A 21,540-nucleotide genomic window follows, 5' to 3' on the forward strand; every position below is an offset into this window, starting at 1 on the left:
AAAGTAATTGAATCTGACTCAGTAAAGTTAGAGAACTTGCTTGTAATTTGTCTTATAATAGCGAATACGGTCCATAAGATACTAAACCTAAATTTAAAAATAGTCACACATGTAAACAGTGACAAGGACTGCCTACAGTTCAATATAGAGATATAACATTTCATTGGAGGTAATGATGTAAGAAATACTACAACCGTTTTACACAAGGAAATTTTTAGTATTAGACAAAGCTATCACTAATAAGGTTCTACGATGATAGTTTTATGTAGGGTGATACATAAATAATTCCACAAATTTTCTTAATTGATTAAAATGTATAGGAATAATCTTTAGATCTTTACTTAAAGAGTGCTTGACATTTCGTATTTTGTATTTGCGTAAAGTTTATGGGCAACAGAATGTTTGTTAAGTAACAATTAGAAAGTGATGTCACAAAAAATAAAAAATTAATGTAAGCCACGTTTAGAATGTTTAATTTTTAAAATAAAATAATGGGAGGGGTTTTTACTTTAGCATTTAGTACTTTTATTTTTTATGGTAGGTAGCAATCAATTATTATAGAAAACTAGGTATACTATACCTAAACGTTTCCCTAGGAGGGTTCACTTCTGGCTGGTTTATACCTTCCAGTTGAACCCACAGTGGGTACAGCAAAAACCGATGTGTCACTTAAATCTGGACAACCTTATGGATGTCCAGGAGAAGCACATCACTAACCGCCAATGTCGAGATTCTGGAGTGCAAGGGTAGTTCAATAGGTCTAGTCTACTGTGGGAGATGACTGTTGGAGTTGGTTGGGATTGTTCCCTAAGAGTCAAAGGTTCATGCTAGCCTCAACAAGGGTGTGCTACCCCCTGCATGCTTTGACTGGAAAGGCCGGTTCATAGCTGGCTTTTCCTTCCTCCTAGGGGACGTGACTTGAGATTAGTGCCCTAAACATTTCCTCATGAATCTCGACAGAATGCGGCCCCTACGCCCAACCTTACCCATCCAGAATATGCTGTCACTCCGGAGGCAGCGCAAAGTCCTAGTTCTTATAGACTAGTTGCAATTTATAAGCTTCTTGTCCTAAGAGAATAAAAAATGCCTTAACTTAACTGTTTTCAAATAGACCGTGTCCAAACAAATGGACCCGGTTTTAAAACATATTCCTATGCGTGTTTGCTTGACGAACACATAAATAAGTACATTATTTGAATTTTAAGAATATTGTAGTCAAAAGGCTATTAATTATAGTTGACTGTATTAAAGAAAAGTTGAATTTTCATACATTAAAGTTCAACTGAGCCGAAAAACTGAGAACTATATGTACAATAATACATCGCTATTTTAAAACCAAAACCACATCTTGGCTAAAAGATTCTTAAACGACCTTAATAAATGTAATCGCTTCCTTATTATTTATGAACCCGTAAAGACCAACATTTCTAGAGATCTAACGTCCTCGTTAAAAAAAGATACATTTGATTTTTAATAGGGAATAAAGTACAATAAAACTGTCGAAAGAATTTTTTTGTGTTTGCGCCATTTATTGATTTTTACGGATTTCAAAATTTAAGCACAACTGATGATTATCTCAGAATGAGTTGCTGCATTTTTTACATTCTTCAAATCGTAATGTTTTTTACATATAAATTCCATAGTTCTTTTAAAAAAGCAAAGGTGAATTATAACCTGTAACAGTATGTGAGGTTATATCACGATAAATAAATATATTTTCTTATATTAAATTTATCAGATCTGACAAGTCACTTCACTTGTTAATATTTGTAATACATGCAGTTGAACTTTTAAGAAACAGCATCGTCTCAACTAGTCTGTTACAGAACTGACTGTGGACTAGTTACATGTGTGTGTTCAAAAAATATTTTGGGGAAAAGAGCAATAATTACTAAAATAAATATTACATTACATAGAATGTCAAGAAAACAAAACATACAATCCACGAATGAAGCTAAACTCGACCTACTCTTTATCATGTTTTGCTTGCATTTATCTATTTAACGACCTGCCAAGGCAAAACTGAGTTCTTTGTTTTTATGTAAATGTTTGTGTGCTACTCTGTATTCTTTTGTTGTGTAAGTGTGTATTTAACAATAATGTAACCGTGCGAAATGCTTCTTGAGAAAATAACTCGTAGCTGTATAACGTCGTTTCCTTGAAATCAATAACTTTTTCCTTGGAAAGAAATCAATCGTCCTTAGCGTGGAGGTCGAAACGAGAGGGTATTAAAAGGGTTAAAATTAAGAAACAATAATTTTATTCGCATATTATATTTTCTAAATTGATACAATTAAAACTGGCCGTTTTAAAATAAAAATAAATATTAGGTATATTATTGAGAGCTAATAAAATAAATATACTGAAATCTGTTCTTTTTAGCTCCTGTATGTGGTTAGCTGACGTCGGTTTAACATTTAGTTAAGTTTGACGATTATTTTTAATTGTGAAGGTATGAAACCAATTACCATTGAGGCAATTCTCGATATTAAAGAACCTATTTCTTTTGGACCTAAAAAAATCGTTAAAATTTATTAATTAATTATTTTTTCCACTTTTAAGAAAACGTGCGGTTTTATAATTTCACCTTTATTTTGGAGCAGCACCTAAGAATTTTTTTGTATATGACTTTAGGGATGGATATAAATGCTCTTGGCCAGTTCGCTCATATGGCATCGTTGTGAATTCGGTGAGAAGAGAAATACACGGACATCAAACTATTAAAGTAAGTTTTTCGTAATTTTAAAACTACTTTAAAGAGGTGTGTTGAAAAACATATAGAAAGGACAAGATTAATCATAAATCTTTTTTATCTTGTTTAATCAGAATTTATTTAATAACACTGTTAATAAGGGTCCAAGGTGAAATAAATCGAATGGCATAAAATTGTTCAAGTTCGTTGTGCAAACCTAAACTTTTAAAATAATGTCTATGGACTTAGACAACACTATTCTATCAATTGTCCATCTTGTCTGTCTAGAAAGCTAGTCTTTCTTATTTTAAACTGTTAACAACAAGAACAAACACGAGAACCAAAGAAAATCTTAATCTTAGTTAAACTACACACTCAGTTTCAGTTCCATTCAATTCCTTGTTCAGCTCTTTACAAAGGTATGTAACTTACACACAACTAGATACTTTATACTGTAAGTTCTCATTGCGCCATAACATTATTTACAAGTTTTCATCGAGATTGTACAGGTTAAATGCATAAAAGTCCACATACTATGTCTATAGAAGTGCACTTAAGTTCATCTCTCAGACAGCTGTGAGAGTTAACTAGCTAACAATATAATTGGATGAGTTTTCTGCCTGTCTGTCTATCTGTCCGCATGATAGCTCGATAGCTCGAAAAGTGTTCTATGTCTTCTGCATGAAGCTTAATTTCTATATGACTAAGACTGAATTCGATGATGTAACATGGGATTTGACTGAGCGATAGTGAATATTTTTACATTGGTCTTACAGGAACCATGATGGCAACGAGAACGTTTCAGAATAAATAAAGCTGTAAACAAACAGTAAACTCGTATACAATTTGAAGAAGTGACATTTTTATTCATAGAGAAAAACAAAAATATAATTGAGTGAAGTCAATGTTCAAATTCGGTGACAAGATTTGAGTTCAGCGCACTCTTGCGTCGTAGTACCCTCCCTACCTCACCGGAACTTTTATTATTTGGACTCTGCAACTAAACGTTACTTATGATCGAAAACGTGATTGTGTCATGAGGCGAGAAATTCTGAGAAAGGTTTCCAGAATGTTTCATATAAATGCTTTACCTATAAAGGTAGACAATAATGTGTTCTACGATAGTGAATGTTGAACCATAAATTTGTTTTAGCGTAATATTTTACAATTTCTTTTCTGTATGATTGTACGTTCGTATATCTACCCAAATGTCATATTAAGAATGAAACAAGATATTTGAAATATGCATGCAAAAAATGCAGGCGAAGCATGTTACTTAACACGTGGTGTGCTCTCGTACTATAAACTAATATGACTTCCCCCTTTAATAATACCAGTCCCTCGAGTGATAGGCTTCGCTAAGGCTCAGCCAATACTGTTATTTACTTAAAAGATGGCTGTATCTGTTTTTAAATATGTAATGGGAGAAATCAATATTATCAAATAAACCACAAGGAGGTAATGCTCAGAAGATCCTCAGTTAATTGTTTTTTGATTAGGAAAATCCTGAAATTTACTTCGTAAATGTAATTACTTGACAAATTAAGATTACTCTACACCTTGTGTCCCAAAACAGGCTATGGCGAGGTTTTGTACAGTATTTCAACTATGTAGTTAATTTCACTCTCGTGACGTTCTGCGGACAAGTACAGGTAAACTCCTGTTTTAGATTTAATTAAAAAATTCAATCGTGGATAATATGGAAAGGCTTCTTTTATGATCACCTTCTTGGAGGAGACTCTTATGGATTGAAATGTACAAAACATGTTTCTTGTAGTACTTAGTTTTTGGTTATTTTCTGATTTTGTTCTACACGTACAAATTCAAAACTCGTAAACTTTTTTGAGATACAAAACTGTTACTTATATGTCTTAATAAGACCTGATTTCTTGCTAAAATTAAAGGGAATAGTTATAAACCAAACAACTTACACAAAATTATAGGAAGTATCTTGGAGACGTGAAAGGTTACTTAGATAAATCAAACAAAATCATAAAATAACGAATAACTTTTTTGTCTTATTTATTATAACTGGAAAGAAGGTAACTGTGAACCAATATTTTAACTGCTCTGGTAAGTTTAATAGGTAAGAGGATTTTGTCAAATTTTATTATGTTATGTGTTTATATTTATATTTTCTTGGTTCTTGTTTGCTTTTAATTTTGTTCAAACGTTTAAATTTATACTTATTTAAAACTTCCTAAAAACGGGGTATTAACTCCCCAAAATATATAGAAGTGAAAACAATTTTCTGCTCTTTTCCTTTATCTCAACTCTATAATTATATAAAGATATATATTTTGGATATAACAAATATTCATATATTAATATTTACATAAACACTAAATATACCTCGGTTTTAGTACAAGTATATCGTAAACACGTTTGGATTTAGAAACAAATTAAAGTATTTCCTTTACTTTGGGATCTGTCAGACTTTTATGAAACATATAAATATACTCAAAACGTTTATGACCTAAGAATTTTATCTAATAACTACATACAACCAGACTTACTTAAAATCAATCACTTTTATAGAAACATATACTTAGTTAGTTGTAAGGAATCAACTCCTGAAATATGACCCAATGTCACGAAAACACACTGTATATTCGTCGACAGTAAATATGCGTTGAGTATAAGTAAATATTGCATAACAAACCTATTGTAATTGGCCTATTATGTCATTATCACTATTATGAAATTAGCCTCACTTATCATACGGTATTGCTATTTGGGGATGTAATGTAAATTAGTTACATAGACTACTTGTCTTACAAAAATGTCTAAACGAATGATTGAATAACTATAGTTGAGAGAGTCATGATAATGTGCCTTTAAAGAATTAAACTTCCTAACCTTTCCTTGTGTATATATTTTAGAAAAAAATTGAATTGAAAATTGTTGTTTATATCGGTTGAGAGAAATGATTAGCTGGAACACAACACAGGCAAATCTATTTAGAGATCTTCTTACATAAAAACTCCCAGAATATAAAAAAAAAAAAAAACACATATAATTCAAAATAGGATTGAAACAACTTTTGTTAGCTAGAGCATTATAATAGTGGACAAATTTACGGAGATAGCATTGTAAAAGTTGTTAAATTCAAAATTTAAGATTAAAGTTTTATAAATTTAAAATGTTGTTTCTATCTTCAAAGTTATGCTTTATTTTATTTAGTTTTTAATATTAATATATATTAGTCAAAAAACCTGTGGTTTAAAAAATGTGTATTACAGTATCGGCAATGATTACACCACTTAATGTAATATCAATAAAATTATTATTAGTAGATCGCATAAAATAAAGGAGATAATTACATAATACTATTTGGCGTGACCAAAAGTAACTAACGGATTGCAGCTACAAGTAACTAGTTGTGCTGATTAACCGTTGTATAGTGTTGCCAACATAACAGCATAACAACAAGAACTAACTTTGATACAATGAAACAATTAGTTCCACGCCACCGTGTAACATGCTTCATACATTAGGAAGTGTATTTTCTCTTTGACGCAGTGCTTTGGTTGATCCTAAACCTCCCTAGACACTCATCTGATAACATTACTAAATGATCTAATTATTATGCGTTACAACCCCATTCATCTATCTCTCTCGATATAAGGAACATAATAATGCGCCAATGGCGCAGTGTAGCGAGTACAACGGTTATCGCAAGATAACCAGATCAAGCAACGTCGAGCGTGGCTGCTGCTTGGATGTGTGGCCGCTGAGCGATCCTGTCCTTGCAAGCAGCCCGCCTGCCCGGCCATTGATATTGGTTCGGAAGTCACCTTTAAGCCGTTGGTCCCCAGGTTAAGTGTTAGAGAGGGGTTATTAGCCTTAACTTCGCCATGTAAAATAAGAAATATTTACTTTACTTTACTTTTACTTTAAACAACGCTTGATTATTAACCTTACAAAGGTGCTTTAACTTGATAATTAGTTACATTACAGTATAATAATTTCATAGATAATATTTATTTTTTAATTATTAAAATGTATATTGCCGGATCAGGTAATAGTGTGGAAAAAATATTTCGATTTATTGGAAAACAGTTTAAACATTATCAATGTGCACGTGTTAATAATTGTATTAATTCAATAAACTTTAGAGCAGAGGTCAGAACAACATATGTGAATGAATACTACATGAAATTATCTACTTATTAGGTTAATATTAGTAAAATCGTACAGATATAAAGAAACCAAATATATATATATATATATATATATATATATATATATATATATATATATATATATATATATATATATATATATACTTCGTTTCAGCATTACAGGACCAGAATCCTTTGTGAGGCATACATACTTGGTCTCAGCATTACAGAATCAGCATCCTTTGCGAGGCATACATACTTCGTTTCGGTATTACAGGACCAGCATCCTTTGCGAGGCATACATACTTCGTTTCCGCATTGAAGGGTCAGCATCCTTTGCGAGGATTACATACTTCGTTTCGGTATTACACGACCAGCATCCTTTGCGAGGCATACATACTTCGATTCAGCATTAAAGGGTCAGCATCCTGTGTGAGCCATACATACTTCGATTCCGCTTTGAAGGGTCAGCATCCTTTGCGAGGCATACATACTTCGTTTCGGTATTACAGGACCAGCATCCTTTGCGAGGCATACATACTTCGATTACGCATTAAAGGGTCAGCATCCTTTGCGAGGCATAACGTACTTCGTTTCGGTATTACAGGACCAGCATCCTTTGCGAGGCATACATACTTGGTCTCAGCATTACAGAATCAGCATCCTTTAGCGAGGCATACATACTTGGTTTCAGTATTACAAAATCATTATTATTATGGATATCTGTACACTGTGTTTCGGTATTGTAAAAGTATGTTCATAGAAACCGATAAGAATAAGGAGATCCTTATTGAACTGCATGAGTACGTGGTAGAGTACTTGGTTATTGTTCAATAAAAATGAAGAATCATAAGAATTCAATTTACCTTGAATGAAAACTACATAGACATAACTCATCTTTAATACAGAGCATTTTATCCCTTTTCCTCAAGCCACCCGACTGTTACGATATCTGAAGAAATAAACCTCTATATTGCGACAAGTAATCCAGCTATAACAACTTCTCCAATAGCATAACGGGATTCCGTTCGTTATATGTTATAAGAATATAACACTGCGTTTCGAAGATGGGAATCTTTATTCTTCTTCAGGTGTCGATAACGTAATACATAAGAAAGCATCGTAACTCCTATACAGCGAATGACTCGTCAAAGTAAAAGATATGACAACATAGTTGTACGTAACGAATTCATTAACATTTCCACGAGTTTTATAGCTGTGTGAAGAATGACAGCCCATAAATCTTAACAATACAAGCTCACTACATAAAACGTGCTATACACACAACAGAAATTGAGATACTGAGAAAATCAATATCGGTACATTCCACATCATGCGGTACACCTGAAACACAAAGACCGGAGTGCGAAGATTTGAGGGATGAAGGGCAGACTCTTTGGGCCCTATGTTCTTTCTGGATAGCAGTCATTTTGTAGGATCGAATTGTGTTGGCTGAGGTGTAGCTGATAGACTAAAGAGTGGAAAATATTGAGTGGAAAGTCAATGTCAAAAGATGGATTCAAAATTTGATTATCACGCTCTCGTGCGTTGGAGTTCCTTTCTGCCTCGCCGGAAATGGGCATCCGTTATCTGGCGCCAAATTCAAATTTACATATATATATTCCCTACCGAATTCTGTTGACTTATAGCCACTACTCTCATAAAGTACAGATTTTTTAGAAAGTTTATGTATCATAAACAATACGTACATTAAATAAAACATTAAATAAGTATGGCAATTTGAATAAATCACGATAAAAATAGTTTAATAATAATAACTGTAAAGAACATGCATACAAATCCTAATCCTAATAATATTATAAATACAAAAGCGCCTTTGCCTGTTTGTTTTTCTGTTACGCGTAAACTTTTCAACTTTGTACTGAAATTTTAAATGGACATTTTTACGGTATTTGGGATGAATGTAGGCCTATTCTTACCCCTACGAGCTACGCCCCATTGGTCACTAAATCAATAAAAATATCCCATCTTGGTCATTGAAATTGTGAAACATTAATTCAAGGAGCCTGTCAAATGTGATCAACTGCCGGTGTAAACATTGTTTTGTGACAGCACAATCATGTGTTTTATTAATATAACCACTATTTTCAATTTGTTTATATCAATAGTGTGTAAATTTTCTGAGGAGAAACCATTAGTTTTCACGCCATTTTTAGATTTGCTATTAGGTAAGAACTCACCTAACCATGCGAAGCCGCGGGTAACTGCTTAAATTTATTATAATTATTAGTTCGTTTATCTCATTTGACATACTTTAATATATATATAAAATATCATCTGCAAATCAAAAACGAGGACTTTGACTAGCGCTTCTTTCGGTGTATTGCCCAACTAGTGCTCATAACCGAATAAGAAGGAATAAATCAAGACATCACTACGTTTGTCAACCTGGCCTATAATCGATTATCACAAGAAAGAATTAACTATGACCAATCATGAGGTAACCAATTACTAGATAAACTTCTTCAACATTAGTGGAATACGAAAATATTTAATAACATAAGTTAGAAAAAACGCAAACAAGTAATAATTATTATATTTAAATATTGAAAAACAACATGGAATCGACAGTTTATGAAGCAAACTATCATTTCATCTTTACAAAATATATTTATTATTTTGTTCATTTTTATTCTTTGTGTTGCTGAATTATGTAATTTTTTGTAATTTAGTTTAGATAACAAATAAAATACACTGACGAAATCCAATAAATTAAAATAAATTAATAGGATAAAATAAAGAATACATAAAATAATAATGTCTGAGCATTGAACTTTACGACTGGTTATTTGAATGAGATTAGAGGGAACGTGACTGCACAATGTGTAATATTATTGTTTCTCAGGTAAAGAAGTTGCGTCAAATATCACATGATATCTAGTTACAAAAGAGTTCGAGTAAAATCTTTAATCTTTGAAGTGCCGTATATTGTCATGAGTTTTGTTTGTCTTATACGTAAACGTTTATTACAATAAATATAAAATTATATAATCGACAATCAGGTTTACTTGTAAAGATTACTGTAAAGAGCCATAATTAAAAGTTTTAAATTTTGTCAAATAAGTATATTTCAAGTTATTACAACAACAAAGTGAATTTGGAAACAAATTATTGAAAGGATTTAGAACAACTTATCAACTATTGTAATATTAAATATAAAATAAAATCGATAATAATATATTGAAGTATCATGAAAACTTTCAAGTCTACAGATGAAATCTTTCCAGGAGTATCTTACCACTTGATACATTTGTACCGAATGACGATAACACATGGGGGTGGTGACTTCTGAGGTCGTAGTAATAAATACTCGAATTGCAAAGTTTACTTATAAGTTCAATTTAATTAATGAAACTCACAAGCACCACTTTTAGTTGGTAAATTAAATGTATGCCTTGCCACATTGCTGCCAATTAGAGTAGAAGAACTAAAAATGTATATCTGATAGGTGGGCCTAAAATATCCAATGTTCTATGGAATTATGCCTGCGATATTTTACTTTATAAAACTTAAAGATTTTACTTCCCTTCGCAATTTGTAGACTCACAACCCTGGCGTCGGCGTCTTGGCACGAGACATTGAAGCTGTAGTCTAAGAAGGGTTATTTCTAGTCGGTAATTACTAGAAGAGGAGTAGAAGTTACGAAAGTGGTAGCCATCTACTCAAATAATACGTGAGCTCGCCCAAAACAAATTCGCGACGGTATTAGCCATTTAATGAGACAAAAAACTTATCACAACGTGCTCGTCAGAAGGATGACGCCACAACTTGTATCAATTTCAATCAAGCAAATAAAAGATCTTCAAGGGTAAGTTACTTTACTATTTACAACTTTACTTTACGTTACATTCATTTTTATTCGTTTGGCATCAAAGGGCTAATTTAATAATACGAAAATATAAATTTTACTTACGGACATAGCGCGCGAGGTGATATCGGTCACGTAGTTGGGCTGCTACTAAGGGTTACAATAAAATATTCTTACGCGTGCCAATTAGGTAGTTTTTAGTTCCGCCAATAATGTAGTTCCGGAACATTGGATAAAAAATAATATTAAGTTGTACTGGCTAACTAGGTTGTGAAATGTTGCATTATATAAAATGGAACTAACTAACGGTAAACATTTACATTTCTTTTCATTAAGTTAGTTTTTATTGCATTGTTAAAATAATATAAGTTCCGGTAAGCTAGGGAGGTTACTGCGCTAGAGTGCGCTGAAATTAAGTTTTGACACCGACCTTTGAAGTTGACTTTCCACTCCATTAGTTTTCTTTCCACTTCATGAATAAAAATCTGCACATAAAGTCACCAAAAGATATCGGTATACTGTACGTATGCTACATGTGTTATTGTGTCACATGGTAAAAATCTCAGTTTTTAAATTTATTTATTCTGGTATTTTCTCGTTACCATGTTGGTTACCCACAAGACCGATGTAAACATTTTGCTAACACGCAGTCAAATTCTATGGAGTTGCATGCACCACAATCGAGCTCAGCGCCGCCGCTTGTATAAAAATCAAACTCCGTACAAAATAGTCTTTAAGTCTGTTCGTTTTCGATATACTATGCGTCCAGACATGTAGACAGAATTAAAAATATTTCCAGCTCCACGAGTGATAAGCTTCGCTAACGCTCAGTCATAAGGAAGAAGAAACGAACATTTGGGGACGAGCTCAATTTACCTGGCCTAACTATTTATGTTTATATTTGAAATTAAATTAATATATAAGTACTGAATTTTAGAAAATTTACTACTTCTTTAACAACCCTGAAAACGTTACCTTTATTTTAAGAAATATATTTTTCTGTTGTTGCTCTTAAAATTACGTATAATTTTCATTATTTTACAGTAATTATGCAAATCCTGGCTACCGGACACATTTTACTAATTATAGTAAAATACATTTTTTAATTTTTTCATGATTATTAAATGCTATTGATAATATATTAAAACCCCAATCCATCTAATCAACATCATTTTATTTTTATTTTTAGTAAATTATAATTTTGTTTGCTATTACTGTTTGGTATAAAATGATTACAATATTTTTTTAAATTGCACCTATGTTATTTTATTGCATATATTTTATTATGTACATTTTGTTTTACTGTGTAATTTTCTACTCTTTAATATTTCCATTGAAATTTTTCTAGCATGCATTATTGGGGATAAGGGTCAAGTCCCCCAAGAACAGTTCCATATCTATATTTAATTCTAAAGACTGCTTCGATTTAAAAAAACAAATATATTATGTTAGAAAAAGTAAAGCCCATTTTGTAGTGTTAAAAATTAGTCAAGTAACAATTGAATAGTTACTTAATAGGAACCTAAATTGTTCCAGTGCCATTGTCAGTTTTAATTTTAAAAAAATCCCCTTGTATTTATAAATTTATACACAGAGTAACTACTTGTACTCTGGCCTCAGGGAAGACGTAAATTAAGTTATGTTGAAGTCCAAAATCCTCATCCGCCCAAACACGTAAGTATCGGCTTAATAATCATAATGCGAACCTTAACTAACGTTAAAAAATATCCAGTGTTTCCAGAAAGTTTAGAGACACTCCACATAAAGTGATATACTACTTGTGTCCTTATACTAACAGCAGATTGGCTAACTCTATATATTTCCCCATTAACGCAGTGAAAACGAAGTATTTTGGTGTCACTTTCATTACTTTATGTATAAAATCATTCAAAATATGAACTTTTTTGTGATTTTAAAATTTTGGAGGAAACGCCTGTTTTTTGAAACATTAAAATTTATAACTTCTAAAATAAATGTCCAATCATCTTAATAATTGGTACGTTGTTTTAACATAAGGTATGGAGTAAATAAATGCTATTGTGGCAACTAGAAAAAAATCACTCACAGTTTGGTGATCGCTCAAAGTTCTTTTTTTTATATTTTTATTTTTTTCGGAAATGAAAAAACTGATAACTTTGGTGCGTTGTAGCGCTCGAACTATGGGAGTGGTAGGCAATCCACGCACACCAGCTTGTTCCTCACAAAACACAGGAAGGGATATTGATGCGCACGCACTCCTTTTTCATCATTTGCTTTGTTGCCGTCAGCTACAAACATCGCCATTTCCGTGTTTGTAAAAAAAATAAAGGAACTTTGAGCGATCACCAAACTGAGCCAATCTGCGATTAGTATAAGGACACAAGTAGTATATCACTTTATGTGGGGTGTCCCTAAACTTTCTGGCAACACTATATATATATACATACATTTGTTTACCTACTAATTCAGTCCCGTATTATACTATATATTATATGTATTATACTATATACATAATATAATATCATACATCATGTGAGTTCATATTGCAACGAAAACAACTTAAAGTAACATTTACTTATACTTCACAATAGTCTGAATCCAGTGAAAGCATAGGCCTACATTCTCAGTTCCTAAAACGAGAACTAATTTCTTCCTTGCAGATAGCATTTACAAGACGACATCAACGTGCAGAGTTGAGTTCCATCACTAAAATCATGTCACTTCATCACTTGGTGTAACCTATGTTTTAGAGATAGCATATGACGTCATGAGGTGCTTATGTTTACCCTTGGACTTTGCTAAGGGCATCACCTACAACCGGATTGGATAGACGTTCACTTAACATATGGGACTAATGCGAGATGGGCCACGCCGCCGCCGTCTGGTTCCCAGACCTGACCCATTATAACGGAGGAAGCATCCTAATTGGATGAAAACAAACAAAAAAGCCCCCACTTATAAATGATGTTGCCCTTGAATTTATGGAGATAGTGGTGGATCCACTGGACAAAATGTGATGAAAGGTTATCGCACTGATGGACACACTCGGACAGACTGTTCTTTTACGCCTTAAGCCCATAAATCTATACAGTAATGATGGGAGAATCGAATAGTATTCGAATACAGCCGGGATATTCACATATTCGAATACTTTTGAAATAAATACAATTTCTGGAAGAATCGAATTAAAACCTACAGTATTCATTTATTTCGACTATTAGTATTCAAATAAAGTATTCATTGGGGGGTTATAGATGAATATCTGGACTATGAAAATAATAATTAAGGGGAGATTCATAATTTGGAATAAGTAATTACAAATTTTCAAACTTGACAATATGTTTAATTGTACAAATAATCAATTAATAAATACATTTGTAAACAATGAAGACAAAAATGAATTTTTATTTCGTGTTGTGTAAAAACAGAATTTGAATGAGGTTTTTGACTTTATTACTTTTGAATTTATTTCTACGATCAATGGTGACAAAACCTACTGTAGAAAAGAATCTTTCAGACGGGACTGAATTAGTAGGTAAACAAATGTATTTTTTCTGGAGTACATAAATCATGGGTATGACATTTTGCAAGAGGCACAAAAGTCAAAGGATTTTCCCACCTTTTTGGCAGGGCAATTCCGAATACCCAAGAAATAATGGATTGCGGGAAGGAAGTAAGACAAGTCTAGACTTGTCTGTTACAAAACGTATTTGAATACAAGGGTGCTTTTTAATACATTGTATTCGATTCTTTTAAGTATTCGATTTTACCATCACTACTATAGAGGTCTTCTAGGACACTATGTCTAACTTTTAAGTGAGTGGGACCTTTCTATCGGGTACCACAGAGGCAATGGACAGATATACGGATGCACTGCCCTTTTACATTTAAACCCTAAAATACAGTTCTTCCTTGGATAAAATATATCTGCACATCTTCCAAATCTTTTAGAGTTTTCTCGTACCAGACGACTGGATACTGGATGGTGATACGATTTTTAGAATGCTCTGTTCTGTTCCTTATAAATTAAAATTTCAACTTCACCCAACAAACTCGATTGGTACCAATTTTATTTGCATACTTGCATTTTCCACTATCTTCAAAATCTCATTCTATGATAAGATAGCCCTCAATTATTATTCTTGTTCACTATACCATAGCCAATTAATTAATAATTGAATCAACTGCCAATTTATTGTTTGCGCCCAAGAATAACCTGACGGGTGCAAAAACCTAACCTTAAGACGAGATTTTTAATATGTCCTCATAACTGTTCTAATTGAGTAGATAAGAAGTCTATGGGTTTAATAAACATTTTTTAGTAATTTTTTGAAAGAAGATGAAAGGATATTTAGGAACAAGACACTGTCTCAGGCGATAGAAAAAGTAGCAATTAATACATATATTAGCTAAGTGATGGTCTTGCAACAATACATATCCTGAATAATGTAGTTTAATTTTATATACACGTTTATCACATTATCTATTGCTGAGAATACTTTACACATATAGAGACTAGACGTAAATTATTGCCTGATATCACACAAAATTGGCCTAAAACCCAAAACAAGGATAAAACCTCAAAATGTCTCTGTGGATCTGTTACTACAGATCGTTTAGTTGTAACAGGTCGAATACGTTTAAATATTCAATCCCTTAGTAAGGGATTGAATATTTAAGCCAAATCAGATTCAACAAATCCATTATTCATTCAAATCACCACATATGAAAAGGACAATTAATTCTATCTCTTAATTGGTTGAAACTTAAAAGGTTTTTATTTCCAAAGTAACTTATGCGTATTTGCAACTTGGCTTCAAAGTAAAATTGGCTTGGATCTCTCAGCAGGCCTTTCTAATAAGGATAATAAGTATTCCATTCTTTGATAATCTTATGTATCTTTCAAAGAAATGGCACGTGAGAAAATGTCGAATCGAACATTACGGTTTTACGTAATCTATATAGAATATCCTTCTCTGCAATGTCGCAAGGAGGCCTTGAACGCCACGTGCTCTTTGGATAATGGAAACTCCCGCTGAATTTATCTTTACCGGAAACGGTTAGTTCTGGCCCAACAAGCGCCGTTCATTACATACAAACTTGGCCTTCGCAGAATCTGGCAACGTACGTTTGTTTGGAGACATCTGTGAAATCCTTCTTCTGCTCTTCTCCTGAGTGATGAACATGGAGGGTGCTGTTGTAGGATGGGTAGAGCGTGTCAGAGAACAGCAACATGAAGGACTGTTGCTTCGTAGATGATAATAGCCTGTGTCTTGATATATACCGTTATGAAGTAGACTTTCTATTTGTCCAGTCACACCCTACTCAGAAAAAGATTTCTTCTCATTTATGAGTAAAGGACATCTAACTTTAAATTTGAATTCCCTATTCCCATGAATCACTATCCTGTGTAGAGATCTTGCGAAACAGATAAAGGTGGAAAGTTGGTACTTTAGTAGCTGGTACTGAGGAAACGTGCTAAAATCACTGAAAATATACACATTTTAGTTATCTTTGATTCAAACCCAAAGTCTACCAGTCTACACCTTGCAGTCAAAGCCTCTCTCAGAGTATATCACTCCATAACTTGTTCCGTATTACATGGCAGAAAAGATAAAGGTTCACTTTTACCACCTTAGCCTACATTTTTCGTGAACTTTTTACGTATTATTTAAGTCCATACTAAGATTTAATAAGGACTACCTACTATAGATAAGACATGTGAAATAAAAATGTAAAATTATGTTATTGATATGTTGTTGATGTTCATTTTACAATTTTTGATGTTTCTCAAATGGAAATGCTTATAACATGAATGGCTATTAAGGCTAAGGCAGTCTAAGTCAAATTTAATCAAATAAATTTTGGTATACTCATAACCGTCACACTAGAACTTCGATTCATAGTTTAAATATATTAAATTAGGTTGATGTATAATCTTAATCCTTCTGCTAGGATATAATCTTTTAGAATTTAAATTAGATTTCAGTGTTATTTGATCACAAAACACATATATAAATAATTATACGAAATCACTATTTTTACTAGATTCCGAAATCCTTGAACTGAAAATTAAAACGTTTATGATTAAATTTTATCATGAATTGAAATAAAATATATTACAACCTTCACATCAAATTGAAAAAAGTATTTGGTCCATGAAATATTATTGAGAGCAAGAATATGTAACTGCTTGTAAAAATTGAATTAAAACTAAAACATTCACAGCAGTTTTCGATAAAATTTTGGTTGTTTAGCTAAGCAGTGATTTTTGAAAAAAAAAAATATAAAAACCTTTTGAACGAAAATTTAAGAGTATTGTCAGAAAACATGCAAGCCTAGTTTAAAAAAAAGAATAGAATAGAATACAAACATTTTTTATTTCCAAAAACATATACACCAAGATATTATATTTATTTACATTTGATAAATAGTAAATTACCCTTTTACTATACTTACTAAGTGGCGATAAAATAAAACAATTTAATTTTAAGTACAGTAGTTGGATAAATATTATTTATATAATTTAAGTAAACTATATATTACATATTAACATATATTCTACAATGGAAATTAGCCTACATGGGCAAGCAGCCTGTGCGTAGGCTAGAGTCGTACTAAAAAGTTTATGTTATAAGGCATACAATGTAGAAATGTAGTTGTGTGATGAAGGAGATAACAGATAATACTGTTGTATTAGACAAAACCATCGGTAGAATTAAGACCACATACACAAGACCGTGATATGACGAGCGCCGGGGGATGAGGAGGAGTCAAGGTCAGGTTGGTCCCCAGTCTGAGTGAATGAAAGTCTCGGATCCTTGGACTCCAATTTGTAACAACAGTTCTGTGATATTATATTTAAATTTTGTAATACTACCTGTTTCAAATTAATTTAAATTCTGAAATTTGTTACATATGTTTCTAAATAGAATATGTGAAATATAGTAAGAATTGGTTTTTGATATAAAATAGCAGTGCCACCTAGCAAAGATACCGCGGACGATTATTTTGGAGAAAACTCCATTAATTTGGAATATAAAATTATGATATACCATCGTTCTTCTATTTCTTAAACCTGGGTATTCTCAAATTTAGTTGAGATTTTTACCAGTTCTAATAATTCTGTTATCGTCACAACATTTTACACACATTAAAAGAAAGGTTTAACACACATGACACCTTTTTCAAAAGAAAAACATTACCTTGAGTCATTGTTATTGTGGTAAATAAACGCATACAACGGAGGGGGAGACTTTAATTAGCGACCTACACTCGTTATTCGGTTATTTTTATTGAATAACTCGATATATTATCCTAACTTCGATATGTACAAATCGTACACAATAAGAGTTTTAATAAATTACCGTAACAAAAAGAATCCTATGAATTATAATTTTTTTTAAATATAAATTTAGCACTAAAACTGTCATGTTAATAATTATTAACCTTATAATGTGTATAACTTGTCCAGCTTGTTATCAATGAGTGACCGCGTTTGCAGAGTGGAGGAAAAGAATTCTCCCCGTGGGTTATCAGGAGCCAAACCGACATTTGGAAGCCACTTTAATTTAACGCCATTTTGTCTCAAAATATTAATTACTTCTTGCTTTTTAATTGTTTACATTAAAATTACTGTAACTAATAAGTTGAAGTCATATGCTTAAGTTAGAATAATTGTAATATCGAATTATTCTTTCGGTTAAAAATATCGAACCGTTCGATACAAAAAACCGAATAACAAGTGTAGGTTGCTTATTTAAGTCTACCCACAACGGGGAATCGAACGACTCGACAGAACCTACCGAATGAGTTGTCTCCCGGACTGACAGATGGACAGACATACGGATTCCCCTTAGGCATTGAGACTCTAGAAATTGGAAATCAACCTTACTTATATCAGGAGGAGGCCATGCACCAAATTTCTCTTTGCACCAAGTAGTTTTATCAATAACTTTTTAGCAAGTCCTGTCGGGTGCTTAATGATTTAACAGTATAAATGAATAAACAAATAAACTATAAATACACTAAAAGAATTACCTATGTAATAAAAATTACCTTAACCACCAAAATATTTCCACTGACCCAAAAATTTGAAAATCGAATTATACACTTAACCTCTTAACTCTCAGAACGCAACAGCCGTGTCAAGAACACTTTTCGTTTCAGCCCGTTCGATTACAAAGTTGTCAGGAACACTCTCCAGGTAAATATATACGTATTCACTGAACAACAATACGTGGAACGGATTCATAACAACTTCTACTGTAAGGGACGTATTTTATTTTGAGGTTAACAGTGAGTATAATGATACTGTTTATCCAAATAAAATTTTCTTGTTTTGAGATACAGCGTCATTAGTATATTTTTGAAATACAAACCCTTGTTATTTTAATAATTAATATTTTTAACTTCACTACCTGTTGACGAGCACAGCAGAAATTCTCTCGAGATAAATCAGGAAACACCGTTAATAGTTTGATGATCCAGTCGTCCAAATAATAATCTTAATATAATGTTAAATAAGATAATGTTAGTGCCATACTAAGTTAATATATAAATAAATATCAATGGAATATCAATAAACCTTGCCTTACTCGAGTCTTAAGTGACTTAAGAATGAAGTAAAATTTGATTGTATTAGTTACAACACATGAGATAAATCGTTCATGACGCTGTCGCATACTTGACTCCTGTAATCTGGAGCCATGTTCGTCTGAAGAGATCCAAAGAAAGTCGACGATGAAAAAGTTAAAAACGAAAAATTTACATCTTTTAACATCAAAGACACCTATGTATAGTCACCTAGACACCTAGGTAAAGTGGTAGTCTCATTGTCTCATCAGGTACACAACTGAGTGCACTACGATGTGATAGACACAATCTCTAAGCACGGTGAAGCATCCAAATTTTCTACACATAACGTAGATATGGTAGGAAGGGTTGATACAATTGAATTTTGAGTTCTGCTCCAGTACACCTTCCTTTTATGACAGCGTCTGGTATCTGCCGCTATCTTAGACTTGACTCCTGGAATCTGGTGTCATGTTCGTCTGAAGAGATCCAAAGAAAGTCGACGATGAAAAAGCTATATAGGTGAAGTAATAGTCCATTGTCTCAGATTACAGAAGTCAAGTCTGAGACAGCGTCAGATACCATACGCTGCCATAAAAGGAAGGCGTACTATAGCTAAATTCTAAATTCAAGTCGCTTTTGCCATGCCTCAATGTATAGCATTTGATGAATTATTTCTTCTCTAACTAATACAACCAAAAGTTAACCTCATCTGCTTTAAAAGGTGTAAAATGAATCCTGCTTAGGCCGAACTCCTAACGCTTTCTTCAGCTATTCAGCAACCGTCGCTCCAACACGAAGTTCCTTTAATTACTATAACAAATTGTGGAAAGTACACAAACAAACCAGAAGATCTAAGGAACTTTTTTCTAATCATATTACTACCAGGGTCAGCTATATGCATCATATTGTCAGTTGTCGTGAAATAGTTTTAAGATTACTAATCTCCGCAAGATTATCTTAAAGATTGGAAAAGGATAGTTTATCTTAGCAAACATCATATTGAACTGTCCGTTAGAGATTGTATCCGTTTTGATTGCTAGAATTATCGGACCCTGCAATCCAACGAATATCGTTTGCAAAACAAACGCGCCAATAATCGTCGTGACGTCACCTCGTTAACGATGAAGAGCGAACCGTCAATCGCAAGGTCGACAGCCCATAATTGGTCTGTATAGAGCGTGCAGTCTGCTAGGCACTGGTCTGTCAGTTATATCATAATAATATGACAGTGCTAATTACAAACTGTCATTTGTATTAGCTGAGTTCGTGTAACAAGGACGACTGCTAATTATCCATTACGGCTCGAAGCTTTATATAATATTAGAAAGGTTTGCAATGCTATTTTTAAACATTAAAATATCATTTGAAAATATTAATTAAAAATAAATAATGATATTATTATAATATAATAAATAATATTTTGACATGAATATTATTGGAATGCAATTTAGATTGAAGATTCGAGCAGTTTCATTTGATGGTTAATGCTTTAAAGGGGTTTGATTTCATTTAAATGTTTATGCAACGTACAACAATTGTACATTACAATTTACCAGTGAATACGCCATTTTACGAGTAATGTATAGCACTTCCTCACAATAATAATATAAATTTTAAACCCATGGCTTAATTTGTACTTTAGATAGCTAAAACAGAAAGACAGACATGAAGAAATACAGACAGACAAGAAGAAGAATTTTTCCAGGACCCCTGAGGATAGCAAAACGTAAAAAATTGCATGTTTGTAGCTGAATTCAATCATGAGGAATTACTCAAAGTGATAGGCTTTACTCAACCATAATCCCAAAGAAGGGCGTGCACCATCGTAGAACTCTATCTTGTCTAAATACAAATAAAGTCGATGCAACACAGTATCTAAGTACCCTAAAGAACGTAACGAAAGTGTTACCAAACAATCCAACGCAGTAATCTCATTACATCCATATGATCGTACTCTGTTTACAAAATTCATTTGTTCTGCGATTCTTTCTATGCCACTAAGGTTATAAATAAGAGCAAAAAAAGTTTCGCTTACGCTCAGCCAAATCTCATGGAATATATCATACACCGAACTTGATGTTGCGTATTTAAAATTAAAGCTTTATGTAAAATGCCAAGTCTATTAGTTCATTCGCGAGGTACTGAGCGGATAAAGAGACAGAATTAAAAAAGTGCACCCCTTTGAGTTATAAGCTTTGCTAACTTTCAGCAAATAAATGTTCAATTAACGCTAAACTTATAATTAATTTTGTCTTGTATCTACTGATTTGCAAAATTGCTCTTATTCACCCCTGCTCCTCAAGTAATAAAGTTTAGAAACCATTAAAACAATTTTGGAT

Source organism: Homalodisca vitripennis, chromosome 2 (genome assembly GCF_021130785.1).
Source record: "Homalodisca vitripennis isolate AUS2020 chromosome 2, UT_GWSS_2.1, whole genome shotgun sequence".
NCBI classification, from domain to species: domain Eukaryota; kingdom Metazoa; phylum Arthropoda; class Insecta; order Hemiptera; family Cicadellidae; genus Homalodisca; species Homalodisca vitripennis.